Below are 6,000 nucleotides of genomic sequence, written 5' to 3'. Positions count from 1 at the left end.
TCATCTTATTTTTTGAGGCAACGTCTCTTAGTCAAATCTAGAGCTTGGGGAGGTTATTCTTGCTATCCAGCTTTCTGTGAGAATTCCCTGTCTCTGCCCCCCAAGCATGTAATTACAGATGAGCCGCCATGTGCACCTGACATTTGTGTAGGTTCTGGGGTTCTAAACTCATCCTCTTCACTTCCATAGAGCGTGCTCTCTCTGCTGACCCTTCTCCCCTACCCCAATTACGGCACATTTCTATAACCTTTCTGAACTCCATCTTCATTGTCTGTACCGTGGAGGTAATAAGAGATTATTGAGATTATTTTGAAGATGAAGAGCTAATCCTTCTAAAACCACCATCCCAGCATCGTTGTGTTTCTGTTGTATTAGTAATGGTGTGGTTGGTGTTGGCTGTGATGCTGTTGTTGAGGAGGAGGGTGTGATCTGTGTCATCTACGAGGTCCTGGACCCTTTTATTGTCTCAGGATGTTTTCCCCCAAAAATGTCCGTTCACTGATTCAGAACCATGTCTCATGTGTTCCTTCTTTGGGATGGAAGGATTGCACGGTGCCTCTTCATGTCCCTGGGCTTGATGAATTGATACTTATTTCTCTTTTAAGCTGATGTAGAGCATCTCTGCAAGAATAGTTGTTTTTCCCTGTTCTCTATACTCCCATTTCTCCTTCTTAGGTTCCCTGATTTAGAAGCCAAGGAAAATAAATGTGGCATATACACAAGCCTTTTCTTTATACCTGTCTGCCCTGCCCTTTTCCAATTAGAAAAGTACTTTTGAGTGCTCATCCTCTTTCCTGATTTGTTTATGGTGTTGCTAATACTTGTTTCCAATAAATCTATTACAAATCTTGTGTTAGTTTTAGAGTAAGCCAGCCCTGCTTTCGAGTGTAGAAGTAGAGGCTGCCTGTGTTACTAACTTGTTTTATTTGATAATATCCATTGTGTGATCTGTGACTTGGTGGTATTGTCTTGTGTGTTTTATCTTACATGAAAATTTATTTTTCTTTGTATATTTTATTTCAGAGTCAGACATAAGGTAGCTACCATTCTACCCCTGGTAGTCACCAGGGAACCCAGATGTGTTTTTTTGAGAGCGATTGGGGAACAGTGCTTGGGGTTCAGTGTTGATGAAGGATAGAAAGCATATCTGTTCTTCCACTGTTTGTGGGTAGGTTTATACTCCCTGAAAAACAAAAAACCATGTCATGGACTTAACATGGCTATTGTATCAGATGAGCTTAGTCCATGTCTTCAGTTAGGTAGAAGGAGAAGATAGGACATAGTTTTATAGTGATCAGTTTAGTTCTTCACTTCTGTATAGACAGGGTTAGAAAAATAAAACATTCACGGACTCCATCTGTGGTCTCTGTGCTTCCTTGGTGTATCATTTTCTTTGCTTTCCTGCATTAGATAATTTGTTTACCAGTCTCCTCCATTGTCCTCCATCAGTTTCTTTCACCTACCTCTGGGTGTTAGCAAGAGCATCAAATGAAATGTATATGTTACACTTGTTAGATGCTGGTACTGCCTCACTGTTTTTCTTCATAAGGACTTTTGCCTATATGGTTGTTTTCTGTTTTATTTTTATTCATTGTATGGGCTCTAACTGATAGTCTGCCCGTGAACTGAATTATCTGAGTTTTGATTTGATTTCAGGTAGTTCAGGCTGACACTGAACGTGCTTAGTAGCCAATGACGGCATTTTCACTCCTGCATTTCCTCCTTCTATCTCCCAAGGGTTGGGATTACAGCCCGGTGCCATCATATCTAGTTATTAACTCAATTTCTGAAATATAGACTATATAGACATTTTAATTTACAACTAGTTTCATTTTAAAAATCTATGCCTGGAAAAAGTGCTCTTGAAATGGGTTTGTTAGAGAAAACTGCAAAGAGAGGTTTCGCGTATTAAATTTACCGTCTGTCAGACTAACATGTTATTGCCACAAGAATAGGCAATAAAAAAGAACGAAGTCCAACTTTTACTTGCAGTACTGTAACCACAGTTGTCAGGATCGGAGCCTGACCCTGGCAGCGCCAACAAGCCAGGACTAGCCACCTGTCTTCAACAGGCCAATGAAAGAGAAAAATAACAGCGAAAAACAGGAGATTTACTCAATGTGGCCATATTGTGAAGAAAAAATAAAGGAGTCTAGTGACCTCCACCTCTCAAGTCCTGAACAATGCATGCCCCCAAACCTGAAGTTATTCTTAAGAGCATCAAATGAAATATGTCTCGCGTACTTGTTAGCTTCTAGTTTTGCTCCACTATTTTTCTTCATGGGGACTTTTGTTCATACGGTTATGGACAAAGCTTTAAGGTTTTGTGGTATTCAGCAGTCCTGGTGAAGGTGGGATCCTGCTCTTCACTGCTGACTCATCATTATCTGGGCTCCATTCTTTCCTGCTGGATAGTCTGGCATGCACCGAGAACTGAGCGAAATCTCTACTTGGGAGGGAACTTCCTCCTCCATGAGGTTTCTGGAGAAATTCTGTGTCTTCGGGACCATTTTTTACTAATCTGATCATCAAAGCTAATAGTTTTTTGACAGAATACAACTATCTGTCTTTAGAATATTTTTGTCCTGCTGGAATGGTTAGAATTATACAATTTTAAAATATCAAAATGGAAATTCCCTTTCAAGGAGGAAAGGAGATATATATGTAACATTTATAATAATATAATATATAAATATATTGTTAAGTGTTATTAAGAATAGTAAACTTTCAAGTGGAAGAAAATAAAGTTGGGTCTAAGTATGAAAACACAAAGAATAAATGGAATTGTATTTAATATTATCTTGGATGGAAGAAGGTATATTTAGAAAAGCAGGGGATGGAAAGCTGGGTCAGGCAGTTAAGATAGATAGCTTGTCTTCCAGAAAATGCCAGGGGACCTGAGTTCATTTTCTAGTTTCCACATTGAGCATCATACAACCCTCTTATTTGGGGACTAGGGTTTATGTCTCTTGTTCTTTAATTCAGGTAGGTTTTGAGTTTTTTGGATTAATGAGAGTATGATATAAATGATGTGTGACTTCTGAGGTTTATATTTTAAAGCCATGTATATGGTTTTTTCTTATTGCCAAGAATAATGAGGAAGGTAGTCTTCAATAAATTGTGCTGAAGAACACATAGCCTCATTGACAAGACTAAAATTGGACTCTTCTCTTATATCATATATGAAAGTTATCCCAAAGTGGATTAAAGATTTAAGACTGAATCTATAAATCTGCTGGGAGAAAGATATATATATATATATATATATATATATATCTCCAACAGCTTGTATAGCACAGGCAACAGAAGCAACAACAGACAAATAGCATTGCATGGAATTGAAAAGTTACACAGCAAAGGATGAAGGAATCTTGGGGAAACAACTGTGAAATGAAAGAAAATATTTTCAAACCATCCATCTGATAAGAGGTTAATATCTAGAATAGATAAGGAATTCAATTCAGTTGTTTTCAGTAAGAAAACAACTCAGTTTTAAAATATGTTCAAAGGACCTGAAAAGACATTTCCTGAAGACAAAGAAGTGCCTCATGGATATATGAAACCAAAACTATGAGTAATCACTAATCACTATAGAGAAATTTAAATTAAATTCACACTTAGTAGAACTACTGTATGATCCAATAATTCTTTTTATGGCTGTCTATTCAGATGAAATTCAATGATTGTGTCAAAAAACTAAGTTTACTCAACTGTGCTGGTTGCAGCACATAAGTAGCCAGACTTAGAATTAATTTAGTATTCATTATGGATGAATGAACAACAGAGTTGTTACAATGCAAGCACAGCTTTATAGAAGGAAATCCTGCCATTTGCAATAACATGAATGAACCTTGAGGATATTATATTCAGAGTAATAAGCACAGAAAGACAAATTCTGCATGATCTGATTATAAATGGACTCAAAAATAGTCAAACTCATAGAATCAAAGAGCAAAATGGTTACAATGTATTCTCTACTTGAAAATTGTTGCAAGAATAGATTTTAAGTGTTCTCATTATAAAAAACTAAGTATATAAGGTAATAGATAGCTTAGTTTAATTTATCCTTCCTGTGTTAATAGATATCAAAACAATATATCTTACATAAACACATACAAGTTTTGTCAATTGAAATTTTAACTGAAAACATTAAGTATTTTATTTTTGTTTTAGATAGGATCTCTGTAGTCCAGGCTAAGCTCACATTTGATTCACTTGCTTTAGGCCAAGTGCTTAATCACAAGTGTGAGGCATTATGCCTGGCTTAAAAATGGTTTTTAAATTAGCTAACCTATCAGGAAAATTAAAAAAATTTAAAAATGCATATAATTTATAACATATTAAAATATAAAAATATAAATTGGCAAGACTGTGAACAGGCAAAACTATAATCATAGCAATCACAATAGTAACTAATAGATTATACAAATTCAAAATTAAGTACTAAACAAAACAAATACTTAAAATACAACTAAATAGCACAGGTAACCATTTGACCTAGTTGACGTTTGTATGACTGGAGTTACAGCTCAGTCATAAAGTGTTTGCCTAGTGTTCATAAAACCCTGGGCTAAGTTGTGAAAAACATATTGCAGACATTAGCATGATGCTGTACAGCAACTAAATAGTCCTATTTCGTTGTTTGGGAGTATATTGTTTTATGTGAATCGTCTTTAGATCTATGAGTTAGAAAGGAAATTAACAACAAAATTTTAAAAATAGTATAAACTAATATAGATAGGAACTAGCAAAAGTTAGGGAAGTTTGATGTGTGTCTGTGCGTATAAAATCAGCAATTTAAACATTAACCTCAAAAATGCTAAAAGTAGCAAATTTAAACCAAAGAAAATAGAAAAAAAAAAAAAAAAGAAGTGTTAAGTAACAGTTAGTGGAAGGGTACGGGGAAGGCATTAAAACAGACTGTCAGCAAAGCCAAAGTTCGGTATTTGCAAACAAATAACATTGGTACATTTCAGACAAGTCTCCCACAGATTTGGTAAATGTTTCTATTTACACAAGTGCTAATTCAAAAGACCTACAATATCTGGCGTTAGGTTGAGGATATCTAGAGACTTTAATGAACTATTGATAGGTATATACACTGAAAACACTTTAAAATTCTCTTTAGAGAACTAGAGACTCCACTTGGGTTTGATTCCCAATACTGTAAAAACAAGAAACCTGTTTGGTAGAATCTGTTAAAACTGTGTATAAAAATATTACTATGGTACAGTGTGGAATGCTTATAATAAGTGAACAGATACTAGCACTAAAAGTAATGCTCAATAATGTCCCTGCCATATTTATTCCAGGAATTCAGGTTGGGAATGAGTCAGATGCCCACCAAAATCCAGCACGGCATGGTGTCAGCAGTGGAAACGAGCATGCCACCTTTACATTGAAAAGCATTGTAGCAAAACTCAGAAGCACTTTTAAAAGTAACTAGGCACTAAAGAATATAATTCCATTTTATAATATTTAAAAACAGGCAAAATTATTCTATAATTTTTGTAAGTAAAAAGAATAGTGATTACTTTTGGAGCAGGGCAGAGTACTAGCTGCGTGTTACAATGCCAAGCCTCTGCTGTAGTAATGTCCTCCCTCCGGGTCTGGATAGTAGAGTTCAGGCTGTGCTTTTCATGGGTATCATGTGAGGTCATTTCTCTTTCTTTTATTGAGTACAGACTAGTCATTGTGTACAACAAAAACTCATTTGGAAAATTTTGTTTTGAGCCTTGTCCCGTAACTGAAAGTATTTTTTTTCTTGATGGGGAAAATAGTTGATAAAAAATAATTGTGAATATGTACAGATATACATACATACATACATATGCACATACATATGTCTGTGTGTGTATGTATGTGTGTATATATATATATAATATATACAGTCACACTTGTCTGACTTGTTTTTTTTTAAGAGGTTATAGCTGTAGGAAATGACAGTACTTGTTAGTGCAGAAAAGGTTATAAGTTCATTTTTCATCTGTTAAATATTTC

General features: G+C 35.3%; 1 protein-coding gene across 1 annotated transcript in view; it reads left to right on the top strand.

Annotated features, from left to right (window-relative positions):
• Neo1 (neogenin 1) overlaps window positions 1–6,000 on the top strand; it is a 108,394-nt gene that overhangs the window by 16,439 nt on the left and 85,955 nt on the right. The window lies entirely within an intron of this gene.

The sequence above is a fragment of the Grammomys surdaster genome, unplaced genomic scaffold (genome assembly GCF_004785775.1).
Source record: "Grammomys surdaster isolate TR1022 unplaced genomic scaffold, NIH_TR_1.0 241, whole genome shotgun sequence".
Lineage (NCBI taxonomy): Eukaryota > Metazoa > Chordata > Mammalia > Rodentia > Muridae > Grammomys > Grammomys surdaster.
This window is presented reverse-complemented; position numbering and strand designations above follow the sequence as displayed.